The sequence below is a fragment of the Carettochelys insculpta genome, unplaced genomic scaffold (genome assembly GCF_033958435.1).
Source record: "Carettochelys insculpta isolate YL-2023 unplaced genomic scaffold, ASM3395843v1 scaffold_0049, whole genome shotgun sequence".
Classification (NCBI taxonomy): domain Eukaryota; kingdom Metazoa; phylum Chordata; order Testudines; family Carettochelyidae; genus Carettochelys; species Carettochelys insculpta.
This window is the reverse complement of record NW_027439086.1, coordinates 120,001-130,000: the sequence shown is the minus strand read 5'-3', so window position 1 is coordinate 130,000 and position 10,000 is coordinate 120,001. Positions and strand designations below refer to the sequence as shown.

At 63.5% G+C, this 10,000-nt stretch overlaps 2 non-coding genes across 2 annotated transcripts; both read right to left on the bottom strand.

Annotated features, from left to right (window-relative positions):
• Window positions 1–713: 713 nt before the first annotated feature.
• Window positions 714–832, bottom strand: LOC142006314 (5S ribosomal RNA). Its single transcript, XR_012643418.1, has one exon. It is a non-coding gene; the product is annotated as a 5S ribosomal RNA (ribosomal RNA).
• A 4,492-nt stretch (window positions 833–5,324) lies between these two features.
• On the bottom strand, window positions 5,325–5,443 carry LOC142006313 (5S ribosomal RNA). Its single transcript, XR_012643417.1, has one exon. It is a non-coding gene; the product is annotated as a 5S ribosomal RNA (ribosomal RNA).
• Window positions 5,444–10,000: the final 4,557 nt, after the last annotated feature.

Here is a 10,000-nt window from a genome sequence, read left to right as displayed (position 1 = left end):
CTCAACAACCTCCACCCACGGTCCCCCTCCACCGGGCTTAATAGTCCACAACCGAGACCCAGGGCCTTCCCCGCTCTCAACAACCTCCACCCACGGTCCCCCTCCACCGGGCTTAATAGTCCACAACCGAGACCCAGGGCCTTCCCCGCTCTCAACAACCTCCACCCACGGTCCCCCTCCACCGGGCTTAATAGTCCACAACCGAGACCCAGGGCCTTCCCCGCTCTCAACCACCTCCACCCACGGTCCCCCTCCACCGGGCTTAATAGTCCCCAACCGATACCCAGGGCCTTCCCCGCTCTCAACAACCTCCACCCACGGTCCCCCAAGACGCACGTTCCAAGCCTTAACCCTCAGACCATCCACCCCCCGGGGGGGACCCCACACCCACCTGACCCCAACTCACTCCCACCAAAAACACCACCACCGCCACCGCCTCAACGGCCTGCCCCACCCAGCACTCCCACACACACACCTGCCCCACCAACGCTCCACACACGCTTTCTTCCCTCTCCCCGACCCGACCCAAGCCATCGCACCGCACCGGGTGAGGGCCTAAGCTTCCTCGCCCGCCCCCCCGCCCCCGACACGCAGGCAGGCAGAGGGAAAGGCCTCAGCGCCCCCCAGGACCGTCGCGCCGCCTTGGCCTCACGGCTTCCCTGCTCCCGCACGGCAGACACACGCCCCGCTCTACCCCCGCTGGGGCCAAAAGCTGCCTACGGCACCTGGGATTCCCAGGCGGTCACCCATCCAGGTACTAGCCAGGCCCGGGACGGTTTACCTTCCGAGATCGGACGAGATCGGGGGCATTCGGTCCGGTATGGCCGTAGGCCCCCGCCTCCCCGGGCTTTAGCGTCAGCAGCCTGGCCTCAGTCAGCCGGGCCCAAACAATTAACCCGGAGGCCGGGCCGAGGGAAAACTTCCTCCGAGCCGGCCCAAGGGGAAGGGAGGACGAGGACGCCGGGCCCGGGAGGTGACAGGACGTGCACGTCAGACCCGGGAAGCTGTGTGCCCCGAGGTTAACCCCCGGGCCGGGGCGGGGAGAGAAAAATGTTCTAAGTCCGGTAGGGACAGCAGGTCAACCCCGGTCCGAGGCGGGGAGAGAAATTTTCCAAGTCCGGCAGGGACAGCAGGTCAACCCCGGCCGCCGTAGCAGAGGTTGACCTGGTGTCCGATTCGCTCCCCGGGCACCAGGTCAACCTCGGGCGCTTTAGCGGAGGTTGACCTGGTGTCCGATTCGCTCCCCGGGCACCAGGTCAACCTCGGGCGCTTTAGCAGAGGTTGACCTGGTGTCCGATTCGCTCCCCGGGCACCAGGTCAACCTCGGGCGCTTTCAGCGGAGGTTGACCTGGTGGCCGATCCCCTCCTCGGGCTCCAAGTCCGGCAGGGACAGCAGGTCAACCCCGGTTCCGGGCGGGGAGAGAAAAATTTTCTAAGTCCGGCAGGGACAACAGGTCAACCCCGGTTCCGGGCGGGGAGAGAAAAATTTTCTAAGTCCGGCAGGGACAGCAGGTCAACCCCGGCCGCTTCAGCGGAGGTTGACCTGGTGTCCGATTCGGTCCCCGGGCACCAGGTAAACCGTGGCCGCTTTCAGCGGAGGTTGACCTGGTGGCCGATCCCCTCCTCGGGCTCCAAGTCCGGCAGGGACAGCAGGTCAACCCCGGCCGCTTTAGCAGAGGTTGACCTGGTGTCCGATTCGCTCCCCGGGCACCAGGTCAACCGTGGCCGCTTTCAGCGGAGGTTGACCTGGTGGCCGATCCCCTCCTCGGGCTCCAAGTCCGGCAGGGACAGCAGGTCAACCCCGGCCGCTTTAGCAGAGGTTGACCTGGTGTCCGATTCGGTCCCCGGGCACCAGGTAAACCGTGGCCGCTTTCAGCGGAGGTTGACCTGGTGGCCGATCCCCTCCTCGGGCTCCAAGTCCGGCAGGGACAGCAGGTCAACCCCGGCCGCTTTAGCAGAGGTTGACCTGGTGTCCGATTCGGTCCCCGGGCACCAGGTAAACCGTGGCCGCTTTCAGCGGAGGTTGACCTGGTGGCCGATCCCCTCCTCGGGCTCCAAGTCCGGCAGGGACAGCAGGTCAACCCCGGCCGCTTTAGCAGAGGTTGACCTGGTGTCCGATTCGCTCCCCGGGCACCAGGTAAACCGTGGCCGCTTTCAGCGGAGGTTGACCTGGTGGCCGATACCCTCCTCGGGCTCCAAGTCCGGCAGGGACAGCAGGTCAACCCCGGCCGCTTTAGCAGAGGTTGACCTGGTGTCCGATTCGCTCCCCGGGCACCAGGTAAACCGTGGCCGCTTTCAGCGGAGGTTGACCTGGTGGCCGATCCCCTCCTCGGGCTCCAAGTCCGGCAGGGACAGCAGGTCAACCCCGGCCGCTTTAGCAGAGGTTGACCTGGTGTCCGATTCGCTCCCCGGGCACCAGGTAAACCGTGGCCGCTTTCAGCGGAGGTTGACCTGGTGGCCGATCCCCTCCTCGGGCTCCAAGTCCGGCAGGGACAGCAGGTGAACCCCGGCCGCTTTAGCAGAGGTTGACCTGGTGTCCGATTCGCTCCCCGGGCACCAGGTAAACCGTGGCCGCTTTCAGCGGAGGTTGACCTGGTGGCCGATCCCCTCCTCGGGCTCCAAGTCCGGCAGGGACAGCAGGTGAACCCCGGCCGCTTTAGCAGAGGTTGACCTGGTGTCCGATTCGCTCCCCGGGCACCAGGTAAACCGTGGCCGCTTTCAGCGGAGGTTGACCTGGTGGCCGATCCCCTCCTCGGGCTCCAAGTCCGGCAGGGACAACAGGTCAACCCCGGTTCCGGGCGGGGAGAGAAAAATTTTCTAAGTCCGGCAGGGACAGCAGGTCAACCCCGGCCGCCGTAGCAGAGGTTGACCTGGTGTCCGATTCGCTCCCCGGGCACCAGGTCAACCTCGGGCGCTTTAGCAGAGGTTGACCTGGTGTCCGATTCGGTCCCCGGGCACCAGGTAAACCGTGGCCGCTTTCAGCGGAGGTTGACCTGGTGGCCGATCCCCTCCTGGGGCTCCAAGTCCGGCAGGGACAGCAGGTCAACCCCGGTCCCAGGCGGGGAGAGAAAAAATTTCCAAGTCCGGCAGGGACAACAGGTCAACCCCGGTTCCGGGCGGGGAGAGAAAAATTTTCAAAGTCCGGCAGGGACAGCAGGTCAACCCCGGCCGCTTCAGCGGAGGTTGACCTGGTGTCCGATTCGGTCCCCGGGCACCAGGTAAACCGTGGCCGCTTTCAGCGGAGGTTGACCTGGTGGCCGATCCCCTCCTCGGGCTCCAAGTCCGGCAGGGACAACAGGTCAACCCCGGTCCCAGGCTGGAGAGAAAAATTTTCTAAGTCCGGCAGGGACAACAGGTCAACCCCGGTCCCAGGCGGGAGAGAAAAATTTTCTAAGTCCGGCAGGGACAGCAGGTCAACCCCGGCCGCTTCAGCGGAGGTTGACCTGGTGTCCGATTCGGTCCCCGGGCACCAGGTAAACCGTGGCCGCTTTCAGCGGAGGTTGACCTGGTGGCCGATCCCCTCCTCGGGCTCCAAGTCCGGCAGGGACAACAGGTCAACCCCGGTCCCAGGCTGGAGAGAAAAATTTTCTAAGTCCGGCAGGGAGAACAGGTCAACCCCGGTCCCAGGCGGGAGAGAAAAAATTTCTAAGTCCGGCAGGGACAACAGGTCAACCCCGGTCCCAGGCGGGAGAGAAAAATTTTCTAAGTCCGGCAGGGACAACAGGTCAACCCCGGTCCCAGGCGGGAGAGAAAAATTTTCTAAGTCCGGCAGGGACAACAGGTCAACCCCGGTCCCAGGCGGGAGAGAAAAATTTTCTAAGTCCGGCAGGGACAACAGGTCAACCCCGGTCCCAGGCGGGAGAGAAAAATTTTCTAAGTCCGGCAGGGACAACAGGTCAACCCCGGTCCCAGGCTGGAGAGAAAAATTTTCTAAGTCCGGCAGGGACAGCAGGTCAACCCCGGCCGCTTTAGCAGAGGTTGACCTGGTGTCCGATTCGCTCCCCGGGCACCAGGTCAACCTCCGCTGCTTTCAGCGGGGGTTGACCTGGTGGCCCATTCGCTCCCCGGGCACCAGGTCAACCGCACCCTTTTTCGGCCGCCTTCGCCTCCAAATTTTTCCCCCGTTTCCTTGCCCACTCCTCGGTCACTTCATACGCCCTCCCCCTTACATCCACCGTACGCAACACCTCCACCGGGCTTAATAGTCCACAACCGAGACCCAGGGCCTTCCCCGCTCTCAACCACCTCCACCCACGGTCCCCCTCCACCGGGCTTAATAGTCCACAACCGAGACCCAGGGCCTTCCCCGCTCTCAACAACCTCCACCCACGGTCCCCCTCCACCGGGCTTAATAGTCCACAACCGAGACCCAGGGCCTTCCCCGCTCTCAACAACCTCCACCCACGGTCCCCCTCCACCGGGCTTAATAGTCCACAACCGAGACCCAGGGCCTTCCCCGCTCTCAACCACCTCCACCCACGGTCCCCCTCCACCGGGCTTAATAGTCCACAACCGAGACCCAGGGCCTTCCCCGCTCTCAACAACCTCCACCCACGGTCCCCCTCCACCGGGCTTAATAGTCCACAACCGAGACCCAGGGCCTTCCCCGCTCTCAACAACCTCCACCCACGGTCCCCCTCCACCGGGCTTAATAGTCCACAACCGAGACCCAGGGCCTTCCCCGCTCTCAACAACCTCCACCCACGGTCCCCCTCCACCGGGCTTAATAGTCCACAACCGAGACCCAGGGCCTTCCCCGCTCTCAACAACCTCCACCCACGGTCCCCCTCCACCGGGCTTAATAGTCCACAACCGAGACCCAGGGCCTTCCCCGCTCTCAACCACCTCCACCCACGGTCCCCCTCCACCGGGCTTAATAGTCCCCAACCGATACCCAGGGCCTTCCCCGCTCTCAACAACCTCCACCCACGGTCCCCCAAGACGCACGTTCCAAGCCTTAACCCTCAGACCATCCACCCCCCGGGGGGGACCCCACACCCACCTGACCCCAACTCACTCCCACCAAAAACACCACCACCGCCACCGCCTCAACGGCCTGCCCCACCCAGCACTCCCACACACACACCTGCCCCACCAACGCTCCACACACGCTTTCTTCCCTCTCCCCGACCCGACCCAAGCCATCGCACCGCACCGGGTGAGGGCCTAAGCTTCCTCGCCCGCCCCCCCGCCCCCGACACGCAGGCAGGCAGAGGGAAAGGCCTCAGCGCCCCCCAGGACCGTCGCGCCGCCTTGGCCTCACGGCTTCCCTGCTCCCGCACGGCAGACACACGCCCCGCTCTACCCCCGCTGGGGCCAAAAGCTGCCTACGGCACCTGGGATTCCCAGGCGGTCACCCATCCAGGTACTAGCCAGGCCCGGGACGGTTTACCTTCCGAGATCGGACGAGATCGGGGGCATTCGGTCCGGTATGGCCGTAGGCCCCCGCCTCCCCGGGCTTTAGCGTCAGCAGCCTGGCCTCAGTCAGCCGGGCCCAAACAATTAACCCGGAGGCCGGGCCGAGGGAAAACTTCCTCCGAGCCGGCCCAAGGGGAAGGGAGGACGAGGACGCCGGGCCCGGGAGGTGACAGGACGTGCACGTCAGACCCGGGAAGCTGTGTGCCCCGAGGTTAACCCCCGGGCCGGGGCGGGGAGAGAAAAATGTTCTAAGTCCGGTAGGGACAGCAGGTCAACCCCGGTCCGAGGCGGGGAGAGAAATTTTCCAAGTCCGGCAGGGACAGCAGGTCAACCCCGGCCGCCGTAGCAGAGGTTGACCTGGTGTCCGATTCGCTCCCCGGGCACCAGGTCAACCTCGGGCGCTTTAGCGGAGGTTGACCTGGTGTCCGATTCGCTCCCCGGGCACCAGGTCAACCTCGGGCGCTTTAGCAGAGGTTGACCTGGTGTCCGATTCGCTCCCCGGGCACCAGGTCAACCTCGGGCGCTTTCAGCGGAGGTTGACCTGGTGGCCGATCCCCTCCTCGGGCTCCAAGTCCGGCAGGGACAGCAGGTCAACCCCGGTTCCGGGCGGGGAGAGAAAAATTTTCTAAGTCCGGCAGGGACAACAGGTCAACCCCGGTTCCGGGCGGGGAGAGAAAAATTTTCTAAGTCCGGCAGGGACAGCAGGTCAACCCCGGCCGCTTCAGCGGAGGTTGACCTGGTGTCCGATTCGGTCCCCGGGCACCAGGTAAACCGTGGCCGCTTTCAGCGGAGGTTGACCTGGTGGCCGATCCCCTCCTCGGGCTCCAAGTCCGGCAGGGACAGCAGGTCAACCCCGGCCGCTTTAGCAGAGGTTGACCTGGTGTCCGATTCGCTCCCCGGGCACCAGGTCAACCGTGGCCGCTTTCAGCGGAGGTTGACCTGGTGGCCGATCCCCTCCTCGGGCTCCAAGTCCGGCAGGGACAGCAGGTCAACCCCGGCCGCTTTAGCAGAGGTTGACCTGGTGTCCGATTCGGTCCCCGGGCACCAGGTAAACCGTGGCCGCTTTCAGCGGAGGTTGACCTGGTGGCCGATCCCCTCCTCGGGCTCCAAGTCCGGCAGGGACAGCAGGTCAACCCCGGCCGCTTTAGCAGAGGTTGACCTGGTGTCCGATTCGGTCCCCGGGCACCAGGTAAACCGTGGCCGCTTTCAGCGGAGGTTGACCTGGTGGCCGATCCCCTCCTCGGGCTCCAAGTCCGGCAGGGACAGCAGGTCAACCCCGGCCGCTTTAGCAGAGGTTGACCTGGTGTCCGATTCGCTCCCCGGGCACCAGGTAAACCGTGGCCGCTTTCAGCGGAGGTTGACCTGGTGGCCGATACCCTCCTCGGGCTCCAAGTCCGGCAGGGACAGCAGGTCAACCCCGGCCGCTTTAGCAGAGGTTGACCTGGTGTCCGATTCGCTCCCCGGGCACCAGGTAAACCGTGGCCGCTTTCAGCGGAGGTTGACCTGGTGGCCGATCCCCTCCTCGGGCTCCAAGTCCGGCAGGGACAGCAGGTCAACCCCGGCCGCTTTAGCAGAGGTTGACCTGGTGTCCGATTCGCTCCCCGGGCACCAGGTAAACCGTGGCCGCTTTCAGCGGAGGTTGACCTGGTGGCCGATCCCCTCCTCGGGCTCCAAGTCCGGCAGGGACAGCAGGTCAACCCCGGCCGCTTTAGCAGAGGTTGACCTGGTGTCCGATTCGCTCCCCGGGCACCAGGTAAACCGTGGCCGCTTTCAGCGGAGGTTGACCTGGTGGCCGATCCCCTCCTCGGGCTCCAAGTCCGGCAGGGACAGCAGGTGAACCCCGGCCGCTTTAGCAGAGGTTGACCTGGTGTCCGATTCGCTCCCCGGGCACCAGGTAAACCGTGGCCGCTTTCAGCGGAGGTTGACCTGGTGGCCGATCCCCTCCTCGGGCTCCAAGTCCGGCAGGGACAACAGGTCAACCCCGGTTCCGGGCGGGGAGAGAAAAATTTTCTAAGTCCGGCAGGGACAGCAGGTCAACCCCGGCCGCCGTAGCAGAGGTTGACCTGGTGTCCGATTCGCTCCCCGGGCACCAGGTCAACCTCGGGCGCTTTAGCAGAGGTTGACCTGGTGTCCGATTCGGTCCCCGGGCACCAGGTAAACCGTGGCCGCTTTCAGCGGAGGTTGACCTGGTGGCCGATCCCCTCCTGGGGCTCCAAGTCCGGCAGGGACAGCAGGTCAACCCCGGTCCCAGGCGGGGAGAGAAAAAATTTCCAAGTCCGGCAGGGACAACAGGTCAACCCCGGTTCCGGGCGGGGAGAGAAAAATTTTCAAAGTCCGGCAGGGACAGCAGGTCAACCCCGGCCGCTTCAGCGGAGGTTGACCTGGTGTCCGATTCGGTCCCCGGGCACCAGGTAAACCGTGGCCGCTTTCAGCGGAGGTTGACCTGGTGGCCGATCCCCTCCTCGGGCTCCAAGTCCGGCAGGGACAACAGGTCAACCCCGGTCCCAGGCTGGAGAGAAAAATTTTCTAAGTCCGGCAGGGACAACAGGTCAACCCCGGTCCCAGGCGGGAGAGAAAAATTTTCTAAGTCCGGCAGGGACAGCAGGTCAACCCCGGCCGCTTCAGCGGAGGTTGACCTGGTGTCCGATTCGGTCCCCGGGCACCAGGTAAACCGTGGCCGCTTTCAGCGGAGGTTGACCTGGTGGCCGATCCCCTCCTCGGGCTCCAAGTCCGGCAGGGACAACAGGTCAACCCCGGTCCCAGGCTGGAGAGAAAAATTTTCTAAGTCCGGCAGGGAGAACAGGTCAACCCCGGTCCCAGGCGGGAGAGAAAAAATTTCTAAGTCCGGCAGGGACAACAGGTCAACCCCGGTCCCAGGCGGGAGAGAAAAATTTTCTAAGTCCGGCAGGGACAACAGGTCAACCCCGGTCCCAGGCGGGAGAGAAAAATTTTCTAAGTCCGGCAGGGACAACAGGTCAACCCCGGTCCCAGGCGGGAGAGAAAAATTTTCTAAGTCCGGCAGGGACAACAGGTCAACCCCGGTCCCAGGCGGGAGAGAAAAATTTTCTAAGTCCGGCAGGGACAACAGGTCAACCCCGGTCCCAGGCTGGAGAGAAAAATTTTCTAAGTCCGGCAGGGACAGCAGGTCAACCCCGGCCGCTTTAGCAGAGGTTGACCTGGTGTCCGATTCGCTCCCCGGGCACCAGGTCAACCTCTGGCGCTTTAGCAGAGGTTGACCTGGTGTCAGATTCGCTCCCCGGGCACCAGGTCAACCTCGGTCGCTTTAGCAGAGGTTGACCTGGTGTCCGATTCGCTCCCCGGGCACCAGGTAAACCGTGGCCGCTTTCAGCGGAGGTTGACCTGGTGGCCGATTCCCTCCTCGGGCTCCAAGTCCGGCAGGGACAGCAGGTCAACCCCGGTCCCAGGCGGGGAGAGAAAAAATTTCTAAGTCCGGCAGGGACAACAGGTCAACCCCGGTCCCAGGCTGGAGAGAAAAAATTTCTAAGTCCGGCAGGGACAACAGGTCAACCCCGGTCCCAGGCGGCAGAGAAAAAATTTCTAAGTCCGGCAGGGACAACAGGTCAACCCCGGTCCCAGGCGGGAGAGAAAAATTTTCTAAGTCCGGCAGGGACAACAGGTCAACCCCGGTACCGGGCGGGAGAGAAAAATTTTCTAAGTCCGGCAGGGACAACAGGTCAACCCCGGTCCCAGGCGGGAGAGAAAAATTTTCTAAGTCCGGCAGGGACAACAGGTCAACCCCGGTTCCGAGCGGGAGAGAAAAATTTTCTAAGTCCGGCAGGGACAACAGGTCAACCCCGGTCCCGGGCGGGAGAGAAAAAATTTCTAAGTCCGGCAGGGACAACAGGTCAACCCCGGTCCCAGGCTGGAGAGAAAAAATTTCTAAGTCCGGCAGGGACAACAGGTCAACCCCGGTCCCAGGCGGCAGAGAAAAATTTTCAAAGTCCGGCAGGGACAACAGGTCAACCCCGGTCCCAGGCGGGAGAGAAAAATTTTCCAAGTCCGGCAGGGACAACAGGTCAACCCCGGTCCCAGGCGGCAGAGAAAAAATTTCTAAGTCCGGCAGGGACAACAGGTCAACCCCGGTCCCAGGCTGGAGAGAAAAAATTTCTAAGTCCGGCAGGGACAGCAGGTCAACCCCGGCCGCTTCAGCTGAGGTTGACCTGGTGTCCGATTCGCTCCCCGGGCACCAGGTAAACCGTGGCCGCTTTCAGCGGAGGTTGACCTGGTGGCCGATCCCCTCCTGGGGCTCCAAGTCCGGCAGGGACAACAGGTCAACCCCGGTCCCAGGCGGGAGAGAAAAATTTTCTAAGTCCGGCAGGGACAACAGGTCAACCCCGGTTCCGAGCGGGAGAGAAAAATTTTCTAAGTCCGGCAGGGACAACAGGTCAACCCCGGTACCGGGCGGGAGAGAAAAAATTTCTAAGTCCGGCAGGGACAACAGGTCAACCCCGGTCCCAGGCTGGAGAGAAAAAATTTCTAAGTCCGGCAGGGACAACAGGTCAACCCCGGTCCCAGGCTGGAGAGAAAAAATTTCTAAGTCCGGCAGGGACAACAGGTCAAC